The following is a 13,053-nucleotide window of genomic DNA, read 5'->3' as shown; positions in this document are numbered from 1 at the left end:
TCAGTTCCAGGAGCAGGCCTCTAAGCAATGGAGGCAAGGCACCTGGTGTTTAGCTAGTTCTTTACATTTTGTTATATCATTGATCAGTTTTCAAAATTGTGGAAATTTTACATTGTTTAGCCAATATGCAGCATAGACATAAAGCATTAACCTACTGCAGAGCCTGTTGAGTGGCTTCAGAATGCAGCACGGGGCCGACAAAGCTACTGCAAGCCCCCATTTTTCCATGCTGAATCCACCTGGGCCTGGGTTCAGTGTTACACTGTTGGAGCTGAGGCAGCATCAGCTCTTCAGGAGTGAAGTGCAGCAGGTGGCTGCCTGCAGTACCCGGGCCTGCACTACATACACAGTAAACCCCACTGTGGCAGCATGGGAACTATTTTGCTTCCCAGATAAAAGTGTTTCCATTAATTCTCAATGTCTCATGCAAATGGCTGAACAGCTTGCCCTTTCCTGGGCCTGATGGCTGGATTATGGGGTACCATTAGAGCAGACTGGAAAGGTGGTTTTGGGAGCCCTCTGGAATCAAATGGGTGAGGTTGTTCCAACCCAAAGCACCTCATTAGCAGGGATTCAGGTTTTCTGTTTCCAGCGGAAAAACAGAAAAAAATGTACCTTTTCCCTTTCAACCAAGAAAAACACAGATTTTTCATTTTCACGGAGAAACATGCAGATTTTTCAGTTCCAGCCTGCAAGGGGCTGGGGGGAGTGGGAGAAGGGCAGTCAGGCAGGGGGCTCCATGTGCATACCAGGCAGCTATCACGCATCCTGGAGAGCAGCTCCCTGCAAGTAAGTGGGGAGGAGGGGGGGTGTTGTGGTCCCCAAAGGGATGGAGTTGGCAAGACTGGGGCTGAGAGTGAGGGGCACCAGCACACCTAGAGAGCTGTGCCTTGGGAGTGAGGGGCCTGGACCTGTGCCTTGGTGAGCGAAGGGAGCAGGGGGAGCTCTGATTTTCTATGATAAAAAACCCAAAATCAAATACCAAAATTTATAGGTCCTTAGAATTTATTTTATTATAGTGATTGAGGCACTGGTAGGCTGCCAAATTGCTTTAAATTGTAAATATATCAATAAAACATTGTGTTAAATTGATACATATATATAGTGGCATTTAACTTTAATCACGAATTGGGGGGGGGGGGGGGGTTAATCAGAGAATTTGCAATTTTTAAACAGAGAAAACCAGGCTCCCTGCTCATCAAAGACCCTTCAGGAGAGATTAGCTACAAGCGGCTGTCACTGCCCAGGCTCTCTCCATACCCCTCCGTCCCCCATCCCCCCCATCAGTTCCAGATCTGCACAACAATACACAGATGGAGGCCAGATCTCCCCCTCCTCAATCCTTCTTCTATGGATTAGCTATTATATAAGGGCTCTTTAGACTGCAGACAGATACGCAGACAACTAAGAAAATGTATGGGGGGAAGGGCACGCAGGCTGCTCCAGTCCCTGAGCTCCTCTTGAATCTGAACAGTGACATTTTCAATTAGATTGTGAAAGGAAACTAATGCAAGGCTCCCCAGATCAGCCTCTCTCCTCTGGCCCTGCATGAAAGCAAAAGACAGACAAAGCCTAAATCTAAGAGGATTTCAGACCTTGTGCCTTTTAACTGCATAATTATGATGCTCCTCTGGTACATGAAAGCCATGAAGCCATTAGTGGCTCAGCACACCACGCCTGCTTGGGGCAGGGTTCTTTTCTTTTAAAATATCTCCATATACTGAGGATGAATTATAGAGAAAAGGAAGGCATGGAGGAAAAAAGAGGAGGGCTAGAAAGGCAGAGGGCAGGGGATGTCTATGGAGACTGCAGGAGGTGGGGGCAGGACAACAGGATGCTTACAGAACAAGCCCAGCCACCACCATTCACTGAAGTTCCAAGATTTTGGCATTTTCATGCTTTCTGTTCACCAGCTTCAAAGGCTTCTTCAAACTGTGTGCGTCTCCCAGTGGAAATTCCCCTTGTCCTGGCTGCATTTTATATCTGCAAGCACTTGTACACAACCCCTACTTTCACCCCTCCAATCCTGCTCCATGAAGCCAAATATAGATGGGAAATTCCCCTTGTCCTGGCTGCATTTTATATCTGCAAGCACTTGTACACAACCCCTACTTTCACCCCTCCAATCCTGCTCCATGAAGCCAAATATAGAAATATATATTATGCTCAGATAAATAATTAGGGTAAGGAAGGAAAGAGCAGTGTTTTGTTTTTCGGTTTTTTTAAGTGGCCCAGGAAGCAGGAAACACAGGTTTTAGGCCTCCCTGGCCCAGGGAGGGCTTTAAACCTCATCTTCAGCTTCCCATCACCGTGCTTGCATATGCAGATCTAAAATTTTGAAAAGTGGGGTGCAGATAATGTGGACTGCCATCACATATAACACAACACATACTGTTTTTCCATTACAAATAAACTAGAAGCTTTGCTAGGGACACAGGGGCTATTATTCAGTTTAAAATCAAAGGAAGATAAAAATTCAAATTTATTGAAATGTGGATCCATTTGCTATAAAAAACACACCAAATGGCAAGTAATTATCAAAAGACATTGTTTCATTAGTCACTAAATTAAATGTACACCTCTTATTCATATTCCTAAAACAAAATCTTCCACGTTACAGGGTATAAGTAGTAGCCGTGTTGGTCTAAGAACATAGGCAGACAAGGTTCTTTGAGTAAATCTGATATCTTTTATTAGACCAACTCAAATAGTTGGAAACATTCTTCTTAGCAAGATTTCAGGGATAAATACCCTTTGTCAGACTAAGGAAGCATCTGCAGTTGGTATGCGCTCTTCCAGCCGGATTCTTTACTATTCATTCCATCCACGAAGAGCACACACCAACTGCAGATACTTCCTCAGCCTGACAAAGGGTATTTATCCCTGAAATCTTGCTAAGAATTTTTCCAACTATTTGAGTTGGTCTAATAAAAGATAAAAGATTTATCCAAATAACCTTGTCTGCCTAAAACAAAATCTAGCACAGTATAGTAGAGCAGGGGTTTTCAACCTTTTTTAATAAGTATACCTCCATCAGCCAGACACAGAGCAGGGGTACGGCTGGCTGTGGAGTGGCAGCAGCATGGGGCGGTGTGTGGTGGTGGCGGCTGTCATGTGTGCGCTTCACCCCCCACCCGCGTCAAGCTGAACAAGCAGCGCCTGTGCAGGTCACAGAGGGGCTGCGGTGCCCTGCCCCCTGTGCCCCCGGCCCTGCTTCTGGGAGGCAGCTGCATGGGGCGATGGGTGGCGGCACTCCATCCCCACCCGCCTGCACATACCCCCTAGGACCTTTCCAAGTACCCCCAGGGGTACATGTACCCCTGGTTGACAATCCCTGCAGTAGAGAAAGACAAGCATTAAAACAATGTTGACTTTACAGTAACTTTCAACCTCAAGAACAGTAAATAGCAGCACAACTGAGTGAGACCTACAAGGCGCGGGACTGCAACAACTTTCTCTGCAGAGGCCACATCTACACAAGACACTGACTGCGCAGTACCCCAAGACTACCATAGCGTCGCATGGCAGAACCTATGACACAGTGCTACTATGCAGTAGTCTTGGGATACTGCATAGTCAGTGTAACAAAAAAGCTGTTCGTCAGCGCAACTGTACAGTAACAACTGCATAGGCAGTGTCTTGTGTAGATGCAGCCAGTGTAATGAAAGGGACTGTGGGGGGGGTCATGTGTGGAGAGATGGTAAACTCATCCAGAAGCACACGTCCAATAAGGGTCTCAGGGCTGGTCAGTCAGCCTGATTGGGACTGCTCCCGGGCCACATGCAGTACCCACAGTACTGAGTCCAGCCTGCATGCCAAGCCAACAGTGTCCAGCCCCGCTCTAGGGCTTGTACTGCATGTGATTTCTGGGCTAGACCCGGCACTGAACACCACAGAGGTGTCAGTTCAGGGCATGGGCACCAGACAGGCCTTGCACACTAGCTCTGGGGCCAGTCCTCCATGCAGCACTGGGTCCAGCCCACAATATGTGCGGAGTAAGCTATGGGGCTGTGTGCTGCAAGCCGCATGGGCTGGATCGGCTCCATGCGCTACAGAGCCGGTTGGGAAGGATGCCACATGCACACACTGCAAACCAACCACCTATGCTGTGTGCAGCACAAAGGGCCAGGTCTAGCATGTGCCCCATGCATGAGGCTGGTCCACAGACCCACAGGCCAGATCATATGGCTTCATGGGTCAGATCTAGCCTGTGGGCCCTATGTTTGACACCCCTGCTCTAGGACACCTTAAATTTCAAGCTACTGCCTTTAAAGGCAAGCCAGGGCTTTCACTGATGCTACTCTTTGTGCAGCCAGAGGCAGGTGTGGAGCCTGGCTGGCTGTGCAGGGGAAAGAGCTGCGCATGCAACAACCCCCTTTCTTCCCCAAGGAGCTTTGCAGAGGGTGCACAATCTTCACCCCCTCCCAGGAATATATCTATATCTATAGATAGATAGATATCTATCTATATCGATATAGATAAATATATTTTTTGTTTAATTTGTAGCCGAGGCCAAATTAGCCAAAACTAATTCAAAATCCAAAAGTCCATAACCGTAACCGGCAAACATCCTCCACCCACACCTCAGGCTTCAGATGTTTCCAAATCCTTTGGCGGGCATCCTACTTGCAGGCCCAGACCCGGAGGCTTGGGGTTCGGATGCCCCTGAGTTTTGCTTGTCCTTAGTCATAAGGCCCTCAGAGCAAGCAAGGGAGGAGACTCCCATTCCCATAAACTGGGCTTAAAGCCATTGCACCTCGGCGGGTGCTGAACCACGCCAGAAGAGCAGTTTTCCTGTGCTGCGGTTCAGGAAAACTGCCTTCTTGGACACAGATACATGGTATTTCCCCTGCCAGGTTAAGAAGCCACTACGCTTGATCTGAGCCCACAAGAGGCCAAAAAGCGATGTTAGCAGCACAGGGGCTGAGGAGGGGAGAAGTGGGATGGAGAAGGCAGTAAAATAGCGCACGTGGAATTAACACCGCTGGGAAGAGAAGAACTAGGACAGAATTAAAAAGCACAGAGCAGGCACAGCTCCCCCACTGCAGCAGCAGCAGGGGTTGTGTTTGGGGGAGGGGATGGACTGATGCCCAGGAGTTTGGTGCTCGCCCTGGGAGCCCATTAGGGACTCCGTGTTGCTTACCCTGTTTCCCGCTGGCCTCCTGCAGGCATTTTGCTCTTTCTCTGCAGCAGCAGTGCAGGCCCCACGAGGGGGTGTGAGGAGGGGTACCCCAGAGCCTCCCACTTAACCCATTCAATGCTGGCTGCTGTGGGCAGTTAGCTCCCTCATTGCTGCAAGTGAAGGGGATGGAGCGTTCCCCAGGAGCTGTGCGGAGGTTAATTCCCCTTTAGATCACCAGGCCTGCCCCTGTCCCTAGCCCCCTTTCCATCTCTCCAGGTCCCTCAACCTCCTACTGGGAACAAGAGGAGACTGGACTCCCTCAGATGTGCTAGAAAGGCTCCCCAGTGCTGCCTGATATAATGCAGCAGTAATCAAAGGAGGGTTCAACTGCCCCACTGCAGCCCCTCTGGATCCACACCTGGCACCTAGCATTTAAGTCACCGGATAAAATGAATGGAAAGTAGTACAGTGTGGGAGTTTCTGCCCCAATTGGGAAGCAAGGGTCCAGCCTAGAGTGCAGCACACCAGCCCATCCATAGCAGCAGCTGTTTTACAGAGCCACACAAGCTCAGGCTTGCTTTTTATTTCTTCCTGGCACCAAAAGGAGTGCTAGGCAAGGCATTAAACACTGCCTAACCTGTAGCCCAGTAGTTAAAGCACTGTGCTCAATCCACTGTTGGTTGAAGGGAGGTCTAGAATTTAGGTCTCCTGCTTTCTAGGCCAGGAGCCTAGACACTCAGCTACTAAGACTAAACCTGGGTAAGAAGTCCACCTCCCCTGTCTAATTAATGCCTGTTGGTCACAAGAATTTTTTTCCCCTCTAGTTGGTTTGACTTCGATGACTTACTTATACTTACATATCCAGAATGGGCTTGTATATGTTGCCATGTACCTGGCTGGGCCAGTATATGTTCTATTGCCCATGCTCAGCCCATGCTTATGTGTTTACAGTACAGGGGTAATGAAACCACAAGCTGTACATAAGTGCCAAATGTCCTTTACATGGCTAGAAAACTGCCATAGAAACACACAAAGGGCAATAGACTTATATCCAAAGTTTTGGTCACACTTGTGGTGATTGCGTCTGACCGTCAGCTCAAGATTTCTCCATCTTTCCCATTGTGATTCAGATTTCTACAGCCCAGGGAGAACACAGGGCATTTACCCTGATCTCTGCTACTACATTAGCTCTCCAGGGCTGGTCAAGTGTCTGACCCAAGCACTAGGGGTGTGCGAAAAGGGCCGTATTCGATTCAGATTTGGATTCGGCCCAAATCAGGGACAGTGATTCAATTCATTGATTCAGATAGCTATCCCCAATTCAATTCGGCCAAATCTGAAGATCTGATGCTGATTTGGAGAATCAGCGATTCGGCCATAGATACAACTTTATATATTTTTTCTACGTACCTCGAGGTACCAGGCGCAGCTTGTGATCGCTGAGATGCTGGGGTGCATGGAGAGTCCCACAGGAGTGTGGGACCCCCGCCCTTCCCCCTGCATGCTCCGTGGCGAACCTGCAAGTGGACTGGAAATACTTTCGGTCCACTTCTGGGTCCATCAGGGAGCGTGCAGGGGGGCCCCCCACATCCCCCTGGCTCAGCAATTGGCTGTGGGGGGACCCCGGGTGCCCCCCCCCAGACCCGGGAGGCACCAGTCGCCAAGCCGGGGGAGTACAGTGGGGCCTCCCTGCGCGCTCTTCGGTGGACCCAGAAGTGGACCAGAAGTGCTTTTGGTCCACTTTTGGGTCTGCTGCCGAGTGCACAGGGGAGCCCCCCATGCTTCTGTGGGACACTCCATCTGCCCCAGCATCACAGCATTCATGAGCTTCCTGCTACCTAGAGGTATGCAGAAAAAACATTTAAAGCTGTGTCTATCTCCGAATGTTTCCGAATCAATTCAGAGGGTTCTGATTCAATTTGGAGAGATTAAAGGGTCCTCTGATTCGATTCAGATTTGGAGATTCAGCCACCAAATTGGGCCGAATCTCCATCAAATCGAATCAGAGACCAAAGCTTCACACAGCCCTACCCAGCACTGACATCCACTGAGATGCCTAGCTGATCTGCTGGCATAAAAGTCGGGCCTCCATGACTTTTACCACTGTTTGCATCATCTCCAGCCAAGAGACAGAGGCTAGCTTGGGAGGTAGATTTTCTGGGGCCCAAGAAAACATGACACTAAAACCTGTTAAGAGTCCAGCCTGTCATGTGTACAGGGAAGGGGATAAGCTATTTGTCTGCCTTCCCCACGTGCCTCTCACTGGTATTCCTTTCACCACCTCTTTACTGGAACACTTGCCCAAAATCCCTCCATCCTGTTGCTACCTGGTCCTCCTTCAGATCTCTTTCTGAGACCCACTTCTTGTACTGTAAGGCAGAAAGTAAGTAGCCTATGGAGAATGGTGGTGGGGTATGAGCCCAGGACAAATGACTAATACACACCAGATCCATGCTAGGGGACATAGGCGACATGTAGGTGCTGACAGTGGCAGGGCACAGCTCCACACTGCCAATGCAGTGCAGTGGCACAACTCCGCACCATCGCTGCTGCTGCTGGGTGCTGAGTCTGGCTGCGTCTTCCTTTTCTCTATGCCCCACTATTGGCACAGAAATTTGGCTCTCCCCCCACCTTCCTTCCCCCCCCCTGCTGCTGCTGTGCCCTGGCTCTGGCCAGGCTGTAGCCCCATGCCCTACTGTTGGTGCAGAAATCTGGAGGAGGTGGACATGCCCCTCTATGCTCCCCCCAAAGCACCACCAATGCTAGGGGAGCACTGAGGGGCCATGCAGCCATGTGCTCCCTTCACCTTGGTCCTTACCCTCACTCCTCTGGGTAGCTCTTACACATGCCCGTTGTGTCCTAACTCAAATTACATTGTGAACTCTTCTGTGTACAGGGCTGGGCATGAGGAGCTACACAAAATGGGGCTGGATCCTGAAGAAAGTGTGTGGTTGTTATTGCTAATAAGGAAAAATGTAGCAACAGGCAAGCTTGGCAAAACCTAGTCATTGCATGAACTTCCCAAGGGGATTATCGATCTCTATGGCCCTTGCTGGTTTTTAACCTGGACTATCTAGTAGGCCAAGACCCATAAAACTCATTGTTACTTCCAAGCCCAAGCTGAATATAAATATGGGTCTCTACTGGTGCAACTGGCTTAGTGATGCAGTGAAGTGTGGCAAGAACTTACCTGCAATGTGGGGATCATCTCCTATAGTAGCAATTGAAGCCACAGCTTCTGTGTACTGTCCCTGCACTATGCTAAGGAATCAGGAAAGTGCATATCAGGAAAGCATATGGGGGCAGGCAGCTTCCAATGCTGAAGTTGATAGTAATTCACACATGGCTTATATCTCTCCTTTTCTCCAAGGATCCCAGAGCCTTTACATATTCAAGGCGGCAATAGAAAAAAATGCAAATGTCTTGATTCATGTCTCCTGTGACTCAGGCCTATGAGTGTACTGCCAGGGTGGAGCCCGTTCTCAAGAGTTCAGTGCAGGTTTCTTTCCCAATATGAACCCAGTATACCTGCCCTGCTGGAGGCATTTTCCATTAGTGGGAGGGAGCAGGAAAAGCTTTCCCTGGAAACCCATGGCAAATCTTCCGTGGCAAGAAATTGTTTTTCAAAATGCACTTTGAGTTCTTTCTTCATTTTTTTAAATGTTTTACTGACTAACCTTACAGCAGAAATACTTTACTATTCTGATTATGTCTACCTTCTCTTTGCCTCTAAAAGAACCCTAAAAATTACACCTGATGTATATACCAGTCTGGCCTATAATTGAACCCCCAACTGTCTTGGTTTTTGTCCTTGCAGTATTTCTGGTGCACGTAGTGAAAATACCAAGTCAGATATTTTTTCAGGGTAGTTTTTATTTTAGTATTTTTAATGCATTTAACCCTTTGGGTCCTTTCCTAGATATTTGATCCTCCTGGAGGATTTCATAAGAGCAATAGCAATTTAAGATCTTCATCTGTGGTTACTGATTTATATTCAAGGAAAAAGCTATTTTCCTCAATATTGAATCTGACATATATGCAGGGTAAATTTATCATTGGGACAATATGATTTTCATTCTCTTATAAAGGAATTTGACCTATCAAAAATACTTGTCCAATTTACCAGTCAAATACTATCAAATAATGGTAAAATATTATAAGCATTAATTCATTAGAATAGGAAAGAGAGAGCCTTTCATAGTCAAGGCTAGGGACAGAAGATACACATAAATTGGTTTAAATAATCAGAAACTGATTTAAATCTGTAATAGAATAGAAGCTTAGTGCGCATAACCCGGTTTCAAAATAGCTGAAAATGGTTTAAGATAAACCTGGCTGAATGTAGTATCAGGCAACTGATTTAGGTCAAATTAAACTTCTGTCCTAGACCCCTTCCTGGTTCAAGTTAAATCAGAGTCCCCCAGCATCCCAGTATGCTTTTCAGCCCTGGGCTGTGCTGTGCTGTGTTGTCTGCTGTAGCAGAGAAGGGTTTGGGGGGAGGGGGAAGAAAAGAGGCAGGAACTGCCCCCCCCCCCCGGCAAACCCTGGCTGGGGTCTGGGGCCAACAAGGGGGGGCAGGGTGTTAACCCTCCCTTCCCCCAGTACAGAGCTGCCCTACTAAACTTACTGAAAGTTACTGCTGGCTGAGACTCTGGACTACAAGTCCCAGAGGCACCTGGAAGCAGGAAGAAGAAGTTATGAGCAACCCTGCAGAGTCCTGCTCCTGTGATACTGGACCACAAATCCCAGAGACCTCAGGGGTAGCAGGAAGAGGAAGTGCCAGAGAGCCATCTCCGGCACTCCCCAGCTTGTGGCCTGAGCCACTGCAGGCATGTGGCTGCATTTCCTGAATCAAAGGTAAATGTGTCCAGTTGTTTCTCAGTTTAATTTTTGCAGTTTAAATTAACGTGTAAGCAGCGAATCAATTCAGCCTCAGGTTTTTTGACTGTCTGTACTTAGCACAGTAGGTTACGTATTTGTGCTAATTACAAAAAAAGTTAATTAACTGTTATAATGAAACAATGAAATTCTAGAAATTTCACTGAATTTGTATAACTATCAATATTAGGTAAGTGTAAATGTGAATCACATTCAAGACCGGAGAATTTTTCTCTCTTCTGGCTTTTATCCCAAAACCCCTGGGTCAGCCCAAACAGTTACAAATTTAAAAAATAAAATAAAAACAAAGAAAACAATTAAACAAATAAAAAAAAATCACATAGCAAATGTAAAAGACAAAAGTCAGTTTTTAAAATGCAGTTATCCTAAGTAGGCAACAGGCCAACTCTTCTAGCATTTTACTGTTTGCGTTTGAAGAGAGTCGCAGCAGACTTTGAGGACTGAGCAAAAGTATTCAAATATCTTCCAAATCTCAGAAAAGCTTTACAAACCTTGGCATACCATGAAAAGGGACTGCCTTGTCTAGCTACCTTCAAAGATTTCTTCCTTATTTTCTGCAGCTGCCTGACAGAGGACCCTGAACAAGAGATTTCTGTTGCAGCAAGTGGGCAATCAGAGCCTGGCCAGCTTCTTCAGCTTCTTCTCCCCATCACCTGCAGAGAACATTGATGTCTATGTTAGTGTTGTCTCTGGACCTGCTTCTGTCAACTTTCACCAAATCAGAGCACAGCTGTGGAGGGGGAATGGCCTATGTCAGGGCTCAAGTGCACCAAAAGCATCATGCGACTGGGCTTCCATTTCTGGCCAGCAGGACTTTAATAGTGCTGTGGCCTCTAGGTTTGCCTTTATTTGCTACTATTCATTCTTTGCAGATTTCTGCATACTACATGCCTGGCTTTGTTAGGGCATCACTGTTAATTTGGTAATCATTTAGTGTCTGTTGCCATGGTGTAACAAAGGCATCTTACATTTCCTGGTCCAAAGCCAATGTTTCTCAAAGGAGAAACAGCCAAGTGCTGCACAGATCTATGGGCTGAAATTTCCCATCAGAGGCATAATGACACAGCTGCTTTTGTACCCCCTCCCTCCCCCAAAGGTAGTGCCCAGTGCTGCTACTGTGTTTTGTTTTTTTTTTGGGGGGGGGGGGAGGGGGGGTTGGTTTTTTTGCTTACCAGACTTGTTTGTGAAAAGGCAGAGTGAAGGAAAAAGATTTTTCCAGATTTATTGGCTCATACAGCAGGGACAGAGCCTGAATTTCAGTTCACTTGCCCTCCCTTTTCCTGCTCATGCAACAGGTACAGTTGCACAACTGAACTGTGAGCACCTCTTGGCTGCTCAACCAAAAGCTGAAACTATAGCTGCTGCTGAAGACTGGACTCCATGAATGGATCTAGGATTGCGAAAAGAGCTAAAAACAGTCCATCGGCTGGGAAATAGATGGAGAGAGACTAGGAATAGCTAATTGCAAATTCTTTAGTGTAACTGCTGAACAGGTAGCTTGATCAGTGAAGGAGAGTGGGTCACACTTGTTAAGTGAAAAGCAATTAGCAGGAATCTAGTAATACAGGGGTGGCTAACCTATGGCTATAAGTGCAAAGGCACCCCCTGTGTGAAGCTAACAGCAAATCAAGGAGAGGACAGGCAGGCCAGCAGCAGATGGGACAGCAAACAGAGCAGCAGATTAGGTAAGGAGCACACAGCAGGGAGCAAAAAGCAGAGCAACAGATTGGGCAGGGGAAGAAGATTCGAGTGGCACTCAGGGAGAGTGTGGGATAATTTATGGCATGCCTGTCAATAAGGTTAGGCCCCACTGAAGTAAATTATAATGAGCCACAGTGTCAATGGACTCCCTCAGCACTGCTTGAATAGAAATGCCACTGCTGCTATTCTGGGGAGAAAATCAGCTTTCCCACTTAAGATGTACCCCAATTTTGGAAGGGTAATTTTTAGGGGAAAGGTATATGTGATATATGAATAAATAGTGCATCTTTTTCTTTTGGATTCAACATAGTGCTTAACATGTATAATATAGAGAAATGGAGATACCTAGCTTTTAGGACCCAAAATATGATAATGTTGGCTCTGCAAAGATAGTATGATGCATCCACTGTACTCACCTCCACCTCTCAGGAAATCCATGTGTACCAAGAATACCCAATATCTGTCTGCCAGAGCAACACCCACTGAGCCACATTCCATCTGATTTTCTACTTTTCTTGTAGCTACATATACCTCTCTTCCTCAGGGGCCCAGGGGGCCAGATTAAAAAAAAGATGACTAGAAAGGGGAATCAGAAGAGGTTAGAGAAACTAGGATTGTTTAGATAGGGACAATCTTGCCTTGAGTAGGAAGTTGGACTACGTGTGACCTCCTGAGGATCCTGCCAGACCTACTGTTTTATAATTATAATACATTGGCAGACACAGCCTCACCACCTTGCCGCCAGGGGAGAGTTTTGTAGTAATCTGACCAGTACCAATTCCCTTCCAGTAAGATTCCCACACATTCAGACTTCTGCCCAGCTGTTTGCATTGCATCTCATGGAACCTCTTCCCAGCAGCACAGGGCATGATCTTCACTATGTTATCCTTTCCAGTTGGTGACACACAGGGGAGAAACCTATCTCCCTTTATGCACCCAAATGGCAGTTATCCAGCCACCTAAGCACAAGTGTAAGCACAGTTATCCAGCCATTTGTGACGCACAAGCGTCAACACAGTTATTGAGCAGCGCACAGCTCTGTGTGCACATACCTGGGGCTTAACCTGGGGTTAACCCCTGAAATTGTAGTTAAGCAAAAACTTTATGGGTGTTAAAGCAAGGAAAAAGAAAGAGGGGCCCTCCCAAATTTTGCCCCAGTGGCTACATGGTTAGGGGAGTTGCTCAGGAAGCAAAAAACCCTGGTTCCAGGCTCCCTCAGCCAAAGGAGGATTACATCTGTACCTCTGCAGCTTCCTTTCACAGGGCACCAACCACTATGTTATTGATTCAGTCTTACAGACTGGTCTTCTCCAGCCATCCTTTGGAAGCTT

General features: G+C 47.2%; 1 long non-coding RNA gene across 1 annotated transcript in view; it reads left to right on the top strand.

Annotated features, from left to right (window-relative positions):
• Positions 1-12,027, top strand: part of LOC109286377 (uncharacterized) — a 77,067-nt gene extending 65,040 nt beyond the window's left edge. Inside the window, exon 4 of the long non-coding RNA XR_009461959.1 lies at positions 10,582-12,027. This is a non-coding gene — a long non-coding RNA (uncharacterized LOC109286377). The remainder of the gene's footprint in view (positions 1-10,581) is intronic.
• The last annotated feature ends 1,026 nt before the right edge of the window (positions 12,028-13,053 follow it).

Source organism: Alligator mississippiensis, chromosome 4, assembly GCF_030867095.1.
Source record: "Alligator mississippiensis isolate rAllMis1 chromosome 4, rAllMis1, whole genome shotgun sequence".
Lineage (NCBI taxonomy): Eukaryota > Metazoa > Chordata > Crocodylia > Alligatoridae > Alligator > Alligator mississippiensis.
This window is presented reverse-complemented; position numbering and strand designations above follow the sequence as displayed.